At 29.7% G+C, this 22,685-nt stretch overlaps 1 long non-coding RNA gene across 1 annotated transcript in view; it reads right to left on the minus strand.

Annotated features, from left to right (window-relative positions):
• LOC122501830 overlaps positions 1–22,685 on the minus strand; it is a 31,271-nt gene extending 8,586 nt beyond the window's left edge. The window contains exon 1 of the long non-coding RNA XR_006301588.1: positions 21,815–22,685. This is a non-coding gene — a long non-coding RNA (uncharacterized LOC122501830). The remainder of the gene's footprint in view (positions 1–21,814) is intronic.

Consider the following 22,685-nt stretch of genomic DNA (forward strand, 5'->3'; position numbering starts at 1 on the left):
CCATGTATCTGGATGTGTCAACTATTCCTTTTTCTCCGTGATGGAAAAGTGTGTCACTTCGAAGCCTAGCTTCATTATTTTTGGGCTCTTGGAAAAAACTTTACTTATTTAATAGTCTCGACTCTTTGGTAAAAAATCTAAAATTATCGAAAATTATCAAAAATTCAAAAATCCGAATTTCTTAAAATTCAACATTTTTTCCTCTCTTTTATGGCATTTAGCTTCATTATTTTTGGGCTTTTGGAAAATACTTTACTTATTAAATAGTCTCGACTCTTTGGTAAAAAATCTAAAATTATCAAAAAACCAAATTTCTTAAAATTCAACATTTTTTCTTCTCTTTTATGGGATTTAGCTTCATTATTTTTTTGCTTTTGGAAAATACTTTACTTTTTTAATAGTCTCGACTCTTTGGTAAAAAATCTAAAATTATAGAAAATTATCAAAAATCCGAATTTCTTAAATTTTAACATTTTTTCTCCTCTTTTATGGCATTTAGCTTCATTATTTTTGGGCTCTTGGTAAACACTTTACTTATTAAATAGTCTCGAATCTTTGGTAAAAAATCTAAAATTATCAAAAATTCGAAAAAATTCAAAAAACCAAATTTCTTAAAATTCAACATTTTTTCCTCTCTTTTATGGGATTTAGCTTCATTATTTTTGGGCTCTTGGAAAATACTTTACTTATTTAATAGTCTCGACTCTTTGGTAAAAAATCTAAAATTATATAAAATTATCAAAAATCCGAAAAATCGAATTTCTTAAAATTCAATATTTTTTCTTCTCTTTTATGCCATTAAGCTTTGTTATTATTTGAATTTCTATTCAAGAGAAAAAATAGAAAACAGAAAAAATTTAGAAACTTTTAAAAGTTCCAGGCCTTTTCCATTATTTCCCTGATTTCCAGAAGCCTTTTAAAAATTCCATACCATTTCCATGATTTCCAGATTCTGTAGGAACCCTGTTATTGTTTACTATTATATTTATTATTTTTTATTTATTTATTTAACTGGAGTTTACAAATCAAAGAAAAAAATTCATTGAAACCGTAAAAATTCATAAAAATAAACAATTTTTGCAGATTATTAAAGAGATTTGCTTACTCTAAATCACTATTATTTTTATTTTTTTTTATACATTTAGAATTCGGCAATTTTGTCGGGTATGGAGTTACATACCATTAAAATACGCTATAAAATAATAGTAACTTTTGTAGTTTTAAATCTAAAAATTACATTTCTTTTTGCAAATTTAACATAAATACAACTTATTAACTTAATAATATTAATGACAAATAAAATCGCACTAAAAAAGGGAATAAAATTAATGAAAATCAATGAAATTGTAAACTCCAGTTCTAAATAAAAAAAGATTGGGGAAAATATTAAAAAAATATTTTTACACAGATTTTTTAATGGAAATTAGAAAACGACACACTAAAACTTAGTTTTTGAGATGAACTTTCGAATAGAATAAATAAAAAAACGTTTAAAATAAAGTTTGTGCAAAATAAAACATATTAAACTTCATGATTCATGTGTGGAGAAACGACAAATGTGCATTTTTTGAACATTTGCAATTGAATTACAACTTTTGTTTTAATTAAAAAAATTTTTTCGATTATGATATTACTAAAAAACATATTGAAGATTAATTATGCAAAAGTTTGAAGTAGATTAGATAACAATTTTTCAAGTTATTAAATAGGAAACAGAGGGGAAGCAAAAGTGACCACTTAATGAAGAATCACCCATATAGGTATTTTCTATAAATTATTACGAATTATATTATATTATATTAAAAATAATATGAACTACACCAAATTTGTTAGAAGAGTTTAACATTGTTCGGACAATGTTAAACTGTATATTACAGAACTGCATTGCAACAGATGTTTAGACCAATTACACAACAATGTTCATACACAGTTATAGAACAAGGTTAGAACAACAGTTACAGAAAATTTGCGACATTAAAGTTACGTAACTCTTACATCACATTGTGATAGAACTGTGACATAAGCATAATACAGAACTATTCTGTAACTAACTTGTAACTATGTTCTAGAACTCTGTTACAATCAGGTTCTATCACAGATCTATAACTAGTTAGGAACAAATGTTCTATAACACTGTAACCTCACTGTTATAGAATACTTATATAACGTGTTTGCTGGGAAATTTAAAAAAAAACTCCGATAATGTTAAAAAATGAAACTTTATGGAGAACTTTTAAGCAAAATTATGTTGATATTATATTAATTTCATGCAACAAGAAATTAAACAAAATATTAATATTGAGAAATAATTTGTATATAAACATTTTTTTCGGCTTCATTGAATACCTATGTAGAAATGGTGATAGGGTATTGTTGGTGAATTCATTAGCTTACCACGTCTGAAAAAGATTCCGAACTAGAAAAAATAGTTAGTTTCTAGCTGTTTTTGAAGGTCGTTTAGGTGGGGTTTCAATTAAAAGTTTTAGTTTACTTCTTTAGCTTCTAAAAATTAGTATTTCTTAGTTTTACCGATTTATTATAAAATTATTCATTTCTTTTATAAATTATTCAGAAGGGTAACCAGCAAGCATTAAAAAAAAAATTCCTCAATTTCTAAGGTTATTTATGTTTTCATTATATAAGAATTTGGTTACTAACATATGTAACGATAAATTAATATTTAATTATAATAATAAACAATAATTAAAAGTATTTAAGTCGTGTTAGGTTAAAAAATGTCTTTATTCACTCTTATTTAAATAATTTTAATCCATAATAAAATTAGTTTTCGTAATCAAAATTATTATTTAAGTAGAATTTTATAGGGACCCAATTTCTTTTTCTATATTATAGATTTTAGTTGAAATCTAGTGGAGGCCACACTATAGGCAGGGAGAAATAAGGAAATTTCTACACGGGTATGTCAGTGAATGCATTGATGAATAAGTGACTTTTTAACAATATGAGAAAGTGTCCGAGTTTAATGAATTAATGGGGTTGGGACAAGTCACACCCAGAAAGTCTCCCCCGGACAAGTCCTCCCAGGACAAGTCTCCACAGAGACATAACTCCCCATGGGACAAGTCTTCCCATGGACAGCTCCTCCCAGAGGACAAGTCTTCCCAGGGACATCTCTCCCCAAATGTAAATATTAAATGTAAATAATGCCATGAGTGGGCAAGTCTCCCCGGGACATCTCTCCCCATTAAAAAATTGTTTATTAAAACAGTGACAAATTCAAGACAAGTCTCCCCAGGACAAGTCTCCCCGGGACATCTCTCCCCAGTAAAAAATTATTTATTAAAACAGTGCCAAATTCAGGACAAGTCTCCCCAGGACAAGTCTCCCCGGGACATCTCTCCCCAGTAAAAATAATTTATTAAAATCGTGGCAAATTCAGGACCAGTCATCCCAGGACAAGTCTCCCCGGGACATCTCTCCCCAGTAAAAATAATTTATTAAAATCGTGGCAAATTCAGGACAAGTCTCCCCGGGACATCTCTCCCCAGTAAAAATAATTTATTAAAATCGTGGCAAATTCAGGACAAGTCTCCCCAGGACAAGTCTCCCCGGGACATCTCTCCCCAGTAAAAAATTGTTAATTAAAACAGTGCCAAATTCAGGACAAGTCTCCCCGGGACATCTCTCCCCAGTAAAAAATTGTTTATTAAAACAGTGACAAATTCAAGACAAGTCTCCCCAGGACAAGTCTCCCCGGGACATCTCTCCCCAGTAAAAAATTATTTATTAAAACAGTGCCAAATTCAGGACAAGTCTCCCCAGGACAAGTCTCCCCGGGACATCTCTCCCCAGTAAAAATAATTTATTAAAATCGTGGCAAATTCAGGACAAGTCTCCGCAGGACAAGTCTCCCCGGGACATCTCTCCCCATTAAAAAATTGTTTATTAAAACAGTGACAAATTCAAGACAAGTCTCCCCAGGACAAGTCTCCCCGGGACATCTCTCCCCAGTAAAAATTGTTTATTAAAACAGTGCCAAATTCAGGACAAGTCTCCCCAGGACAACTCTCCCCGGGACATCTCTCCCCAGTAAAAATAATTTATTAAAATCGTGGCAAATTCAGGACAAGTCTCCCCAGGACAAGTCTCCCCGGGACATCTCTCCCCAGTAAAAATAATTTATTAAAATCGTGGCAAATTCAGGACAAGTCTCCCCAGGACAAGTCTCCCCGGGACATCTCTCCCCAGTAAAAAATTGTTTATTAAAACAGTGCCAAATTCAGGACAAGTCTCCCCAGGACAAGTCTCCCCGGGACATCTCTCCCCAGTAAAAATAATTTATTAAAATCGTGGCAAATTCAGGACAAGTCTCCCCAGGACAAGTCTCCCCGGGACATCTCTCCCCAGTAAAAATAATTTATTAAAATCGTGGCAAATTCAGGACAAGTCTCCCCAGGACAAGTCTCCCCGGGACATCTCTCCCCAGTAAAAAATTGTTTATTAACACAGTGACAAATACAGGACAAGTCTCCCCGGGACATCTCTCCCCAGTAAAAATAATTTATTAAAATCGTGGCAAATTCAGGACAAGTCTCCCCAGGACAAGTCGCACCGGGACATCTCTTCCCAGTAAAAAATTGTTTATTAAAACAGTGACAAATTCAGGACAAGTCTCCCCGGGACATCTCTCCCCAGTAAAAATAATTTATTAAAACCGTGCCAAATTCAGGACGTGTCTCCCCGGGACATCTCTCCCCAGTAAAAAATTGTTTATTAAAACAGTGACAAATTCAGGACAAGTCTCCCCGGGACATCTCTTTCCAGTTAAAATAATTTATTAAAACCGTGCCAAATTCAGGACATGTCTCCCCGGGACATCTCTCCCCAGTAAAAATAATTTATTAAGGGGGAAGTCTACTTTGTCAAGGGAAAGAATAGGCCTATTTTTGCGGATTTTTTTTTCTAACAAAATACGACTTCGACATTAAATTAAATCGTCCTATATTATTTATTAAAGTATTTCTAAAAAAAATTTAAGTCTGAATATTCAAAATTGCCGTGGTGGCACTCCTTCAAGCACAATTTTGTCCTTTTTTAGGCGCACTAACCGTGTACATGAAATCTCACGTCTTGGTGATCTAAACCAAAAAAACCAAAATATGGTTGTCATCTACATAGTATTGAATCTCGTCTGATGAAGGATTTTGTTGATATCTTTTTTATTTAACCTATTAACGCCTAAAACCTCAAAAAATTGTGTTTAATTAAAGATTTAATTTCATATACAGAAAATCCTCCGTGCAAGTAACTGAAGTGTTTCTTTATGTTTTCGGGGTCGCTGTACAAGATTCCGGGCTTAGATCTTAAATTTTTTGCAAAGAAAATCAAATATGGCGAATTTTGTGCATCAAATTGCAAAAAAATTAAAAAATTATTTTAAATAATTATTTCTTACTGAAAACATTTGTTTCACACGTATACAAGTGTCACAATTTGGCAAAAACTATTCAACTTTCAAAGTATGCAAAAGTGGAAATTCAAAAACAAAATAGCGGTTCCTAAATGGCGCTAATTTAAGGAAAAAATTATTTAATTCTTTTTATGGTGCACTGATATTTACCATGGCTATGAAATCTAACAGAACATAATGTTTATATGTTTTTGAGGTCGCTCATGATGAATATATAATCGGATTTTCAAAATTCAAAATGGCGGATCCAATATGTCCGCCAAATTTTTTTAAAATTTACTCGATTCGCTTAATTTTTGTTACCCAGGGGTTTTTGGGGTCGCAGATTATGAATCTGCAATTGGATTTTCTAAATACAAAATGGCGGATCCAATATGTCGGACAAAAATTATTTTATCAATTCTATTCGCCTGAAATTTTAAAATGATGACCATCTATTAGGCAGAATAGTCAGAATAAGGCAAAATACAAAGAAAATCCATTAGAAGAACACAATCAAAAAATTGTTGTTCCAAATCTAACTGGCTCAGCTTTGAAAATTTCTTTTAACACTGTTCTATCATAAGACTTAATATTTTTAAACTTAAAACGTGAAAATGTTGATGAAACAATTTGAGATGACAGATAGGAAATCTTCAAGTGCATCTAGTAAATTTAAATAATTTTTGTCCGTCATATTGGATCTGCCATTTTGTATTTTAAAAATACAATTGCAGATTCATAATCAGCGACCTCAAAAACCCTTTGAAATAAGTATCAATCGAATCTAGTAAATTTAAATAATTTTTGTCCGTTTTATTGGATCCGCCATTTTGAATTTTAAAAATCCGATAGCAGATTCATAATCTGCGACCTCAAAAACTCCTGAGTAACAAAATTTAATCCAATCAAGTAAATTTCAAAAAATTTTGTCGGCCATATTTGATCCGCCATTTTTAATTTTGAAAATACGATTATATTCGTCATGAGCGACCTCAAAAACATATAAACACTAAGTTCTGTTAGATTTCATAGCCATGGTAAATATCGGTGCACCATAAAAAATTGAATAATTTTTTCTTTAATTAGCGCCATTTTGGAGCCGCCATTTTATTTTTTTATTTTCGCTTTTGTATATTTTGAAACTTCAATAAGTTTGTGCCAAATTGTGACACATGTATTCGTGTGAAAAAATGTTTTCAGTAAGAAATAATTATTTACATATTTCAATAATTAATCATTATTTCGAGCGACCCCGAAAACATAAAGAAACACTTTAGTTACTTGCCTGAAGCATTTTTAGTATATGAAATTAAATCTTTAATTAAACGCAAAATTTCTGAAGTTTTAGGCGTTAATGGGTTAGTGCACCTAAAAAAGAATAAAATTGCGCTTAAAGGAGTGCCACCACGGCAATTTTAAATATTTAGAATTAAAATTTTTTTTACAAATACTTGAATATATAATACAGGCCGGTTTAATTTAATTTAATGTCGAAGTCGTATTTTGATAGAAAAAAAATCTGCAAAAATCGGCCTATTCTTTTCCTTGTCACAGTAGACTTCCCCCTTAAAAAATAATTTTTACTGGGGAGAGATGTCCCGGGGAGACTTGTCCTGAATTTGACACGATTTTAATAAATTATTTTTACTGGGGAGAGATGTCCCGGGGAGACTTGTCCTGAATTTGGCACTGTTTTAATAAACAATTTTTTACTGGGGAAAGATGTCCCAGGGAGACTTGTCCTGAATGTGGCACTGCTTTAATAAACAATTTTTTACTGGGGAGAGATGTCCCGGGGAGACTTGTCCTGAATTTGCCACGATTTTAATAAATTATTTTTACTGGGGAGAGATGTCCCGGGGAGACTTGTCCTGGGGAGACTTGTCCTGAATTTGGCACTGTTTTAATAAACAATTTTTTACTGGGGAGAGATGTCCCGGGGAGACTTGTCCTGGGGAGACTTGTCCTGAATTTGCCACGATTTTAATAAATTATTTTTACTGGGGAGAGATGTCCCGGGGAGACTTGTCCTGGGGAGACTTGTCCTGAATTTGGCACTGTTTTAATTAACAATTTTTTACTGGGGAGAGATGTCCCGGGGAGACTTGTCCTGAATTTGTCACTGTTTTAATAAACAATTTTTTACTGGGGAGAGATGTCCCGGGGAGACTTGTCCTGGGGAGACTTGTCCTGAATTTGGCACTGTTTTAATTAACAATTTTTTACTGGGGAGAGATGTCCCGGGGAGACTTGTCCTGGGGAGACTTGTCCTGAATTTGCCACGATTTTAATAAATTATTTTTACTGGGGAGAGATGTCCCGGGGAGACTTGTCCTGGGGAGACTTGTCCTGAATTTGCCACGATTTTAATAAATTATTTTTACTGGGGAGAGATGTCCCGGGGAGACTTGTCCTGGGGAGACTTGTCCTGAATTTGTCACTGTTTTAATAAACAATTTTTTACTGGGGAGAGATGTCCCGGGGAGACTTGTCCTGGGGAGACTTGTCCTGAATTTGGCACTGTTTTAATTAACAATTTTTTACTGGGGAGAGATGTCCCGGGGAGACTTGTCCTGGGGAGACTTGTCGTGAATTTGCCACGATTTTAATAAATTATTTTTACTGGGGAGAGATGTCCCGGGGAGACTTGTCCTGGGGAGACTTGTCCTGAATTTGCCACGATTTTAATAAATTATTTTTACTGGGGAGAGATGTCCCGGGGAGACTTGTCCTGGGGAGACTTGTCCTGAATTTGACACGATTTTAATAAATTATTTTTACTGGGGAGAGATATCCCGGGGAGACTTGTCCTGGGGAGACTTGTCCTGAATTTGGCACTGTTTTAATAAACAATTTTTTACTGGGGAGAGATGTCCCGGGGAGACTTGTCCTGGGGAGACTTGTCTTGAATTTGTCACTGTTTTAATAAACAATTTTTTAATGGGGAGAGATGTCCCGGGGAGACTTGTCTACTCATGGCATTATTTACATTTAATATTTACATTTGGGGAGAGATGTCCCTGGGAAGACTTGTCCTCTGGGAGGAGCTGTCCATGGGAAGACTTGTCCCATGGGGAGTTATGTCTCTGTGGAGACTTGTCCGGGGGAGACTTTCTGGGTGTGACTTGTCTCATATTCGAATTAATGAGTTAATACATTAGTGAGTTACGTAAGTGTGAAGTTAATTTACAGAATAAGTGACTTGTAAACTTACTGATTGATTAAATGTGAGACGCATGCTTATTCCCGAAATCTTTTTTGACCAAATAGTTATTTGATATAAAACTACTTAACTTAAAATTCACATAATATGCACATTATTCGACATAAATTTCATTGCACACAGAAACCATTTAACATAAATATCATTTGTCATAGAATTCATTAAACAGAAATATTACGTTACATAAAACTCAGATAACTTAATTCCCATTTGACATAAAAATTATGTAACATAAATTTCTATTGACATAAAAAGCATTTAACATAAATTTCTTTTGACATAAAACTCATTTAACGTAAATTTTATTTGTTATAAAATTCATTTGACATCAATTTCATTTGACATAAATGTCATTTAACGTAATTCTCATTTGACATAAGTATCATTAGACATAAAATTAGCTTGACATACATTTCATATGACGTGAATATCATTTAACATAATTATTATTTAACGTAAAATTAAATTTATATAAATTTCATTTAGCATAAATGCAATTTAACATAATTATCATTTGACATAAAATTTACTTGACATAAATTTCATTCGGTATAAATCCCATTTAACATAATTTTCATTTGATATAAAGTTCATTTGACATAAAAGACATTTAACACAATTCTCATTTGTCATAAAAGTTATTCAATAAAATTCTCATTTGACATAAAAATCATTTTACTCAAATTACATTTTACATAAAAATATCGGCGCCAATTTTAAATGTAACCAATTAGATATTATCAACAATATTGTGATTCGCCAACTTTGAAATTCGCGCCTATATTTCTATGTCAAATGATCTTTATGTAAAATGAAATCTATGACATCTGAATTTTATGTCAAATGAGAATTATGTGTAATGACTTATCCGTCAAATGAAATTGATATCAAGTGAACTTTATGACAAATAAAAATTATGTTAAATGGGATTTATACCAAATGAAATTTATGTCAAGTATATTTTATGTCAAATGATAATTATGTTAAATTGCATTTATGCTAAATGAAATTTATATAAATTTAATTTTACGTTAAATAATAATTATGTTAAATGATATTCACGTCAAATAAAATTTATGTCAAGCTAATTTTATGTCTAATGATATTTATGTCAAATGAGAATTACGTTAAATGACATTTATGTCAAATGAAATTGATGTCAAATGAATTTTATAACAAATAAAATTTACGTTAGATGAGTTTTATGTCAAAAGAAATTTATGTTAAATGCTTTTTATGTCAATAGAAATTTATGTTACATAATTGTTATGTCAAATGGGAATTAAGTTATCTGAGTTTTATGTAACATATTATTTCTGTTTAATGAATTCTATGACAAATGATATTTATGTTAAATGGTTTTTGTGTGCAATGAAATTTATGTCAAATAATGTGCATATTATGTGAATTTTAAGTTAAGTAGTTTTATATCAAATAACTATTTGGTTAAAAAAGATTTCGGGAATAAGCATGCGTCTCTTAAATGTGTGAGTGCATGAGAGATCGAATGTATTAGCGAATAGAAAAATAAGTGTCTATTTTTCTAAGTATCTTATTAACTTCTGAGGTAAGTAAACAACTGATTCAATAAGTATGCAATAGATTAGCTAAGTAATTGTTTTTGTAGAATTTGTAAATGAATTTTACTAAATTTTAAAAAACTATAATTTAAAAAAATGATTGAAATAATTTTTTTAAAAACCCTTGTTATTATGTCTTTAATTTTTATATTCAATTATAATGACAAATTTTACAAAAAAAATATAATGCACTTGGTATTATAAGGTTTATAAAATTTATGAAACATATCATCTACCGGGTCATTTGGAGAGAAAATAATATATCATAAAAAAAATTTTTAAAATAATAAATAATAAAATAATAAACAAAATAAATAAATTATTATTATTTATTTACAAATAATATATAAAAAAATTATATATCTGTGATATCTCAGATATCTGAGATATTAAACCGTAACATCTAGATAATATGCACACTGAAAGAAATGTTTTTGGTATGATAGGAATTTGGTTATGTTTATGAATTTCTGTCAAGTTTTGAGAAACCAAATGTTGTTTTTACCTCAATAGTTAGGTTAAATGAAAAATTTAAAGATGATAAACACTTAACCTATAATTTGTAATATATATGTCAGAATCACACGCACCTATTTTCTGAGCGAACAAAACTAATGTCAAATCTGGTTAAGAGGTTACTGTACTTTACCAATTTTCGTCTAGTTTTAATGGTATGGTTTAAATACCCTAACTGTTGGGCTGTTTCTACTCCAGCAATACTATATGGGTAATATAACTAAAATTATGCCTGTACTTTCCATATTTTTTTTCAGTGCCACATATTTCAATATTTTTCGTGGTTGCCACAAAATCTAGATTTCAAAATTTCAGGCTTTTTCTAGGTTCAAAATATTAAAAATTCCAGTTAAAAATTTAGGAATTATTTGTGATAAAAAAACAAGTATTTTACAAAACAGTGCATTCTTATGTTTATTTTTCTGAAAGTAATACTTTTGATATTCGATTTTTCAATTCCTTTTTTTTTTAAATAATATAGTTTTTTCTATTGAATCTACTTTATTTCATACATACTCAAAAGTAAGAATTTAAGTTGCGCAAAATTAATTTGAAAATATTAAAGCCTTTCTATTTTAAATTTTACTCGGGCCAATATGTAAAATTTGAATATTTATAAAAGAAATAATATTCCTCTTTTTTATAAATAATATATAGAAAAATTAAACATCAAACAATTATCTTTATTTTAATGTGCATTCACATTTTTTTAGAATATTTTTAAAGTATAAAAACATTATTAATCATTATTAATCATCGTGAAGTAATTTTAAGTTAAACTGAAGACAAAATTTAAACATTTTTATCACATGTAAGACGGAGATCAAAAAAATTTTAAAATGCACATAATGATAAAAAAATTTATATTTTCTGGCACTATTTTTAAAAAATTTCTAAGAGTTTGAAAATAACCATAAAAATCTAGTTTTCTTATAGAAGTCCTATTGGAGAGAGTAGAATCCGAGTCTTAGCCCTCTCTATAGAATTCGTCCTTGACGCCACCCCTAGCGTCGAAAACTGTAAACGTTCAGTATCATACATTGAATAAAAAAATGTGTATTCTTGTACACATTTATAGTTTATAATATATAGTTTAATATACATTCTAATATATTTTATTTTTTTGTGTATCTAGAAGGTGTCGGATAATAATTCATAACTTTCATTTTAAAAAAGCCCACAATAACGAAAATACCATACACGGAAAGAAAAAGTCCGTCAACCATTAATGGATTAGTATATTACTTTGAGACGGGACTCTTTTTCCGTTGATGGTTACTTAACTTTACTTAAAAATTGAAAAACTTCATCAAAGTGTAAAAAACGAGTCATAGATTGATTAGAATGCCAGTATGTGACCAATTGTTTTAGATTTAATGCTGAATTGTTATCAATGGCTGTTTGAATGTTTACGAATCATTAGTGAAAAGTTTGTGAAATGTTAGTTGACTCGTATTCTAAATCGGTGCTCTTCATTAGCGCATTGTTGCGCAGTGTACCGATGCGCATTTCCTCCGGTTTCACTATAGTCCATGTGTTTTTGCAGTCTGCTATACATATCCCTATATATACTGTTATGTGTAATGTGAATATTTAACTTAACTAATAATTTGCAGTTGAATTGCGTCTAGAAATTGATCTCGATGAAAATATATTTTCTTTTATATTTCTCGCTAATTAAAAAGTAGTTATTAGTGCAAAATCATTTCTCACAAGTTGTGAAAAATTTTGTTATTTGGTATATAAGAACAGTTCGCTTCTAAACTTAAAGTGTTATAAGTGTGCGTTTCTACGTGTAGTTATTATAAGTGCGAAAATGTGTTGGTCTAAAGCGTCTAAGAGTGTAAATAAAATATCGGAACTGTGCAACGAAAAAAATTTGTTCATTCTGTACCAAATAGTGTCTAAAATTAGGGATAATTCTGAAAGAAGTTGAATTTTTTGAATGCTTTTGATAGTCATCGAAAATTTAATAGACAGTTTTCTAAATTTTAGCAAGCAACTCGTCATTGATTGTGACTCAAAGTATGTTATCCATTCAATGATTTTGTGTCCCGTTTCAAAGTAATATACTAGTCTATTAATGATTGACGGACTTTTTCTTTCCGTGTACTTAAACGTAAAGAATATTTATCAAAGGAACACCCGAAACATACGCTCATGTTTCAACTTTTTCAATTTCGTTACCACCTATCTCTCTCCTTCTGTCCCCCTACTGCGTCGCAACCGAAATTTTACTCTCTATAGAGTCACTCTCTATGTAGTCTCCAGTGTAGTAACAACAAATCTTGACAATCGTAATACTAATAAATATATAAAATCCTATTTTTCACAGTTTTAGTCAATGATTTAAAAAGATCAAATTAATTTAAAGAGGAGATAACATGGAAAATAAAAATTGCATGTTAACATTTTTAAAGAAAAATAACATGTTGAATGACATTTGTCTTAATATCTTTTATTAACCCAAAAAATTCCAGAAATTCGTTCAAATTCCATGCCATGCCATTTCCAGGCTTTCCATACTCTTTTTCAATTCCCATGCTATTTCCAGGTTGTATGGCAACCATGACATTAGCATATTTTCAATTCACTTGTTTAGAAGTTAATTATTATGTAAATAATAACAGTTAATTAATAATAATTATAAGGACAGAAAGTTCGAAATTCCTGCACAGCGCGAAATGATCATCGCGTAGTTTAGGGCTTTCGAACTTTCTGCCCTTATAATGTATACTATTTTTCTTTATATACGGTCGAAAGTACGCTCGTTAATTTATTTTTTAAGAAAATTGCAATCGTGTTTCATTTGACAGCCGGCCATCTTTATTTACTTTTGCTCCTCGCTTTAACGCCTCTATCGAACACTCGTGAATATTATACAAAAATAAAATGTATTTATATTTAAAAAAAGTAAATAATGATTAAGTTATCAAATGAAATAAGTAGCATCGAGCACTGAGAACCTTTTTATTCTACAATTAGGCACGGCATTGATCGACATTTCAAAGTCCCCGCCAACCCTCCACCTTTCCTCTCCAACAAACTATGTAAACAGAGTCTCAACGATCCAGAACTACCAAGACAGGTTCTAGTGTAATTTGAATAATTATTGACTGATTTTTTGCTTTTGAATAAGTAAATTTTACTAATAAATAGTTATATCTACTAATTTATTAGTAAAATTTACTGATTCAAAAGCAAAAAGTGAACATTTTTACAAATTAGAATTTCGAGAGAATATATCATTAATCGTAGAATTTAATAATCTTTTGAATGGTATATTTGTTAATTTTCTGACATTTATATTTTACAAAAAAAAATCGTGATTTAAAGATTAGTATATTTTTTGGACGTGTGAGTGCAGCCGTACAGACAATTCCCGACGGTATTGTATACATTTTTTAAATTGTAACATTTTCAATTTTTAATATATTCAAATTCCTCAGAATTTCAGACATAAGTTGTTGATCAAAAATAATTTTTAATTAATTTAAATGAAAAACACACAAAACCTATAATTTTTTGCTTCTCATGCATTTGCATATTCTATAATATTTTTCTTATTAGGATAAGTAGGGGAGAGTAGGCTGAGGCGCATGAAAAGTCTCCAATTTTTATTTTCCGAATCTTTATTTTATCGAAATTCTTTTCATCTGATAAGAATTAATTATAATTTCTTTTAATCGAAAGAATAATTGTCAAAAACATTTTTTTTTGAATGACTAATCAACAGAATGTTTAATACTGCGAAAGAAAATTTTTTATAATCTTCAAATAACTGAATTATCATTTCTAAAAATTATTATTTTTTATATTTCTTATTTACACTAATATTTTTATTTTCGAAATGTCAATTTTGATAAATATTATTTTATAGATTTGTTAATAATTATAATAATTATATTCCCGAATTATTATTCAATATAATTCAAATATTACCGAATTACCAATTCTTAAAAAATTTATTGTTCCTAATAATATTTCTTTATAATGTGTAAATGTTCTATATTTTAAAGTCTCTAAATTTTATTTTATCGAAATATCATTTGTTATAAAACTCTTTTCTTATAAATGTTTTTCAAAATAATTTTAACTTTTTCGAATAAACATAATTACTCATAATTTTCTTTACTCCTAATCATTCTTCTTTATAATTACTACATTTTCTAACTTGTATTTCTTCTAACTATAACTTTACCGAATTGTCACTTCTCATAATTATTATTACATCGAAATATTATTTTTCAAAATTTTTGTAATAACTAATAATTTTTTATACAAATTTTTTTATTGTATAATAACCAGTTTTTATAATTTTATTTTATTCGAATAATTATTTCGTATAATTTTTTTCTTACCGAAATTATATTTTAAATAATTTTTTTTAACCGATTTTTTATTTTTCCTAATATTCATTTATTCAAATAATTTTTTTTCATAATTTCTATATTTCCTAATTCGTATTTTACATAACATACATTTTTTCTAAGATTTAAATTCTCTAATTTTTTATTTTCCTAACCTATAAATGACACAAGAAGACTAGAGACAGGAGGGCTAACTCGGCTGTTTTCTCACTCACAGCAGTGAGTCAGTATTAGGTGGGTTCTGAAGGCGTAGTTAGATTGCGCCAAATATCTTGTTTTCGGTTCTGCACATCTCAACACTCTTACATTATATATTTGAATACGTGACACGCGTGTGTGAGTGGAAGTGCAGAATCAAAACACGATACTTGGCGCAATCTAACCACGCCTTCATAATCCCCCTATATTTGTCCTACCCCCACTACTGCAGTTAGTCCTCCTGTCTCTAGTCTTCTTGAAATGACATAATAAGAATTGCACCGAATAGTTATTTCACATACAGAGTATCCGGTTTCGATGTTTCCCATCTCTGAAGAATATGGCGCCAAATTTGAAAAAATTTTATTATTTTATTATTTAAAAATTATTAATTATTACAAATATCGTTTAAAACAATTAAATATCATTAGGGAAACTGTTTTAAACAATATTTGTAATAATTAATAATTTTTAAATAATAAAATAATAAAATTTTTTCAAATTTGGCGCCATATTCTTCAGAGATGGGAAACATCGAAACCGGATACTCTGTATGTGAAATAACTATTCGGTGCAATTCTTATTATGTCATTTATAGGTTAGGAAAATAAAAAATTAGAGAATTTAAATCTTAGAAAAAATGTATGTTATGTAAAATACGAATTAGGAAATATAGAAATTATGAAAAAAAATTATTTGAATAAATGAATATTAGGAAAAATAAAAAATCGGTTAAAAAAAATTATTTAAAATATAATTTCGGTAAGAAAAAAATTATACGAAATAATTATTCGAATAAAATAAAATTATAAAAACTGGTTATTATACAATAAAAAAATTTGTATAAAAAATTATATATATAATATAATTATATATATTCTTAATATAATTAAGAATTGGTAATTCGGTAATATTTGAATTATATTGAATAATAATTCGGGAATATAATTATTATAATTATTAACAAATCTATAAAATAATATCTATCAAAATTGACATTTCGAAAATAAAAATATTAGTGTAAATAAGAAATATAAAAAATAATAATTTTTAGAAATGATAATTCAGTTATTTGAAGATTATAAAAAATTTTCTTTCGCAGTATTAAACATTTTGTTGATTAGTCATTCAAAAAAAAATGTTTTTGACAATTATTCTTTCGATTAAAAGAAATTATAATTAATTCTTATTAGATGAAAAGAATTTCGATAAAATAAAGATTCGGAAAATAAAAATTGAAGACTTTTCATGCGCCTCGAGTAGGCTACATTGAACCAGCGTCAACAGTGAACCACTTTAATTTTCTAAGAAATGACTAAGTGGAATTTTTCTTATTTAATATATAAATTAGTATTACCGAAAGCGACTACGTCCAAAAATTTCGAGCACGTAGGTTTATTATTTACAAAGAAAAACGAAAAAAACTGTTTTTCACGTACAAATCAAAAAATTTTGTGGAAATATAATGAATTTTTTTTATTGAAATAGCAAGTTTTAAAAATTAGTAAACTTGTGATTTATGCCGCTTAGGGTGTCAACTTCAATATTCCGATGTGATAAAGAATTTTAAGTCTTCCATAAATTTATTATAAACAATTTTTGTTTTGAATGTCATGTGAATACAGTGAGTGCGGCATCATTGAACCACCCGAATTTACAGCGTATTTTCAGTTTCAAGAGTGGTAGCCCTAACTACAAAAGTTGTCTGCTCTATTGACCAATAAGAAAAATGCTAGTAGTCATGCGCAATTAAGGTTATAGAAATTATACATTGTAGTAGAACTTTAAAATTTTGCGCCATAATATTTATTTTGAGGTTAGGAAATTTGATCAGCATGGCTCTCAACTTGATAAAATTAAACTGTCACTTCTGCTACAAAACCTGACATCGAAATATATTAATATCCTATATTAACAAATAACAACTATTTAACAACAGTTTTCTATTTTTTTGGGTGGAAAATAAGATTTATTACAATGTGTAAGTGGAATGTGGAAATATTATTTTCGAAGTAAGTTGTAGTGTTTTATTAGATGTGGTTCAATGTAGACACACATCCTTCAAAATAAGAAAAGTGTAGCTGGTTAGAAAAAAATTAAATTTCATTATTTAATCATAATAATTTGTGTTTGTAATGTGTGTATTAACTAAAGGAGTACTTCAGTTTTATTTTCATACAAAAACCTGATCAAAATTTGTAAAATTTAATTAGTTCTTCGACTTTAGAAAATACCCGGTTCAATGTAGCCTACCCTCCCCTATTGTGTTAAATCTAACAAATAAATAATAGGTTTCGTTTGTGATACATTTAACTCAATATTATTTAATCGGTATTTAATAGCTCTGTACCGTCTGGTAGACGAAGACTACTTTCCCTTACGGGACTATCTTGGGCACTGCCCAAAATTAATTAAGACACGTAAAACAATAGGGTAAGTGTGGGTATTCCTGCGAGTGACACAATTATTGCGATATTTAAAGAATTATTATTTTCATTTTGAAATATACGCCTAATTTTTTCAAAATAATTACAAAAATTATTTTGAATCTTACTTGGTAGAATATAGCTCATAAAAATGTACATTCCGACAATTATTAATTAATTTATTTAAATTTGAAATATATTATGACAGAATTCTATGAAATTATCAAATATGGCAGTCATGAATGCATATTAAAAACCGTTGATATATTCAATATTTACTATAGTATACACGTTTCAGTGTTACTAATCAAAGAAGTACACTTCATTATTTGAAAAATATATTAATTTACCCATCTATTATTGATTTTCAATTAATAATACTTAAAACTATATTAGTATCAGAATTTTTACTGCATGTTAGTATTATTGTGATTTTTAAATACGTTTACTGCGCAACGCATACTAAACATAACCTCTATTTTGACAACCAGCGCGTTGTGCGACACGTGATTTTCTGCAATAATGCTCGCACAATAATTGGTGTTTCCTTCATAAATGTCACACAATATTATTCGCGAGTCAACAATAATACATGTGTTGACAATTAGTTTTGAATTTACTTTTTTAACTACAAATAAGTAACGAAATTTGATTGAGTTTAATGATTTGGAAAATATAGTAATTGAACTTTAATTTGTAATTGAAAAAACTGCATTTCATTTTTTCGTAAACTTAGACGAGCTTCGCAAAGTTAACCTACACTAAAAATTCGCAGAAATACCCACACTTACCCTATTACAAAAAAGTAGTTTTAAAAATGTTGTCATAAAATAAAAGTAAACGAAACATTAGCAAAATTATTCATATTTAATATTATTAAATAATTTTAAAAATATTGCCAAAAAGAACTATAGATTTTGTATTAAGAATGAAACGCCTTATATTGGCTTATTAGTTATCAGAAAAATAAATTTGGAAAGGGGAAGCGCCTGCATGGTGGGGGGTCAGTTTTCCTTGCTTTGCGCTCTCCAGCTGCTCGCGTGCCTAAACCTGTATCTACATAAGGAAAAAAAGTGAGAAACGCGCGACGCTAACGCGAAACGCGAGAAAAATACATGACAATTTTTTGCGTTTCGCGTCTGCGTCATGCGTTTCTCATTTTTTTTTTTGGTTTTTTGTGCTGCCTCTACATTGCGGAAAGAAATTGATAAATGCGCGACGTAGATCAGGTTGGCCGCAAGATTGACTTTATCAATTTCCTTGACATTTTACTGACATAACAACGAATTTTCCTGACAAAAATTTTTTTGTTTACCCAATGGGAAATTGCCAATGCTCACCATTGGCTAAATAATGAACCAATATTGGCTGCCAACAGTTTTTTCTTGGTCAAACATTGGCAACCAATATTGGGCTATTATTGCCAGAGCGTTCTGGTACAAAAGGTCCAAATCAAAAGATCCAAACCAAAAGATCCAAAAAATTAAAAATCCAAAAGGGCAAAAACTCCAAACAAAAAAAATATATTTTCTATTGTTTTTATTTCATTTTTTTTAATTTAAAAATTCAAAAAGTTAAAAAGTGCAAAAAAATATATGTTTTATTGTTTTTATTGCTTCCTTATAAAACCCATTTTTTAAAATTGCTTTACGATTTTTTAAAAAAAAGTTATGTATATTTGAAATTTTTTTATTTAGACAAATGTAGGTATAAAGAAGTTCAAAATGGCATTTTATTTCAAATCTACATAACTTTTTTTTCAAAAAACGTAAAGCAATTTTGAAAAATGGGTTTTAAAGCTTAGATATAGTACTATACGATGCAATTTCGCAAATTGAAAAAAAATTTTGATTAACCAAAAAAAATTCCGAAAAGTGGCCAAAATAGCCATTTTTTGGCTATTTAAGTCAATATTACAAGAAATCCTGACGTGATAGGCTATTTTGGAAATCGGATTCTACGTTAAATGATATACATTTGAAAGTTTTAATAAATTACACAAATGATATCTCGTAAATCGAAAAAGATTTTTTTAACTTTTTTAATCTTAAATTAAAGATGAGACTTAAATGATGACATCTATTTAAGTTTCAAATTTTATCTGAATTTTTTAAAAAATATGCAAGAGTTTAAAAAATTGTTACACAAATTTTTATTTTTTAATTGTTTAAAAAAAATGTTTGTTTGCTAGAATCTTTGTGTAATTTACTATACTAAAATCAAATGGTATACTTGTTAATTTTTTTTACTTTTTTTTTACAGAGAAATGGTGATTTAAAGATTGGTATGTTTTTGGGCAGGTGTCAGTAATTTCCGACGGTAGTGCGTCACGAAAGTGTCCCGTTTATAGCTGTTTCGAGGATAGATAGACGCATGCTGATTCCACACTTATCCATTCGCTCCGCTTTTCTGTGGCGCTTAGCGTGAGACAGAAAAAGATATGCTGATTCCACACTTACCCAGCGCTCCGCTTTTCCGTGGCGCTTCGCGTGAGACAGAAAAAGATAGAAATAGTCTCTGTCTTTTTCTATCTAACGCAAAGCGCCACGGAAAAACGGAACGCTGGGTAAGTGTGGAATCAGCAGCAAAGCTAACGCCACGGAGTAATAATAAGGAGACTGTACTACCAGTGAGATTCCGTGCCAAATGTCTGGCTTGATTCGTTGAATTTCCAGGGGGGCCGCAAGATTGACTTTATCAATTTCCCTGACATTTTACTGACATAACAACGAATTTTTCTGACAAAAATTTTTTTGTTTAGAGCAAAAAATGTATTGCATGACCGTCTTAATTCTTTTAATTGCCCTGACAAAAAATTTTCCCTGACTTTACTGACATGTGGCCACCCTGATTTCTTAAAATAACGCGCATGCGCAGTTTGCAACAATCTTCGTCACCCTTGAAAGAACGATGAGAGAGATCATTATTTTGACGTGCGAGTTAGAAAGTGTGGTTATGTTTTATTGTTGACAACATCAACTATACGGGAAAATCAAGATTTAAATAAGAAAAAATATTAATTAACAAACTGCAAAGAGAAGAGTAAGTACAATATATTATAATATTAATAAATTGTAATATAGGTGTGAGTAGATATTAATAAAAAGATTATTTTTGTCAAACCGGAGTATTTCTTTTCTTTGTATAATAAAGTGAATGAATACAATATAATATAATGCTATAATCGCTATAATGCTAATATAATTAATATCTACTCACACATTTCCTATATTACAATTTATTAATATTATGTAATACTATAATATATATTGTCAACAATAAAACATAACCACACTTTCTAACTCACACGTCAAAATAATAATCTCTCTCATCGTTCTTTCAAGAGTGACGAAGATAGTTGCAAACTGAGAATGCACGTTATTTTAAGAAATTCAATTAACCAAACCAGAAATCTGGCACCAGTTTGATTAGGGGATACATTGGAGTACAGTCTCCTTATTATTACTCCGTGGCTAACGCAGACGCGACGCTTCTCAATGCTTATGCTGATTCCACACTTACCCAGCGCTCCGCTTTTCCATGGCGCTTTGCGTGATATAGAAAAAGACAGAGACTATCTCTATCTTTTTCTGTCTCACGCGAAGCGCCACGAAAAAGCGGAGCGACTGGGTAAGTGTGGAATCAGCATCAACCAAATGGGAATGCGTTGCGTTTGCGCCAGCTTTGCGTCTATCTATTCTGGAAACAGCTTATAGCATCTTAGATCGAAGTGTGGATTTCCCATTAGATAATGGGTCAGGCTGAGTGCAAATATAGCGAACCTATATCTTCATCTCTCTCACACTCATGGCCTAGTTACAAAACGCAACGCAAAACGGTGCCATGAGACTGCACCCTTAGTTATTATTTACGTGTGTATGTTAGTATGTTTTTAACTGGAGTGAATCTATTCAAGAAAGTAGTTTTAGTGATAAGGAGTAAGAGAAAGAGTGATTGAAAGAATGTGTGAGAGGTTAAATCTATGAACGAATCAGTGAATAAGTATGTAAGAGAGTGACTGACTGAGAGATTGGGATATTCAAATAAGTTGCAAACGAAATTATTCAGGATTAATTTGTATTACTTACTTTCGTTGAAATGCAACGAATGCTCTCGTTTCCCGAGGAAGAAGACAGCACTTCCTGCAAAGCTCTAGTTATCTTGCACTCCCGATCCATCACAATTTCGAAAATTGATAATCAAAATTAAAACAATACACACAAAAACACTGTAGTCTTGAAATTTACACAGTGTTTTTTGTGGTTTTAAAAAGTAAAATTGTTTCTTAAAAGAAAGTTTATTAAAGAAAGTAATTACTAAAAACACCAGACTTAAAATAATATGCACAAAATCACCGTAGTCTTGCAATATTTACATATTTTTTTTTGTGATTTTAAAAAGTAAAATTGTTTCTTAAAAGAAAGTTTATTAAAGAAAGTAATTACTAAGAACGCCAAAATTAATAAAATATTCACAAAAACACTGTAGTCTTGTAATTTACACTAAGTGTTTTTTGTGATTTTAAAAGGTAAAATTGTTTCTTAACAGAAAGTTTATTAAAGAAAGTAATTACTAAAAACACCAAAATTAATAAAATATGCACAAAAACACTGTAGTCTTGTAATTTATACAAAGTGTTTTTTGTGGTTTTAAAAAGTAAAATTGTTTCTTAAAAGAAAGTAATTACTAAAAACACCAGAATTAAATTAATATGCACAAAAACACTGTAGTCTTGCAATTTACACAAAGTGTTTTTTGTGATTTTAAAAAATAAAATTTTTTTTCAAGAAAATTGATTAACAAAAACACCACAATTTGTTATAATAACGATTGCAAAGTGTTCTTGATTTATTTCGCGCTTATTTATATATTTCTTTAATGAAAATATATTAAAAAATAATCCTGATTCTCAAAACGTGTCACCTCTGTAAGCGTCAGAATCGGAGTGGCCGAAATATG

This window comes from Leptopilina heterotoma, unplaced genomic scaffold (genome assembly GCF_015476425.1).
Source record: "Leptopilina heterotoma isolate Lh14 unplaced genomic scaffold, ASM1547642v1 Lhet_217, whole genome shotgun sequence".
NCBI classification, from domain to species: domain Eukaryota; kingdom Metazoa; phylum Arthropoda; class Insecta; order Hymenoptera; family Figitidae; genus Leptopilina; species Leptopilina heterotoma.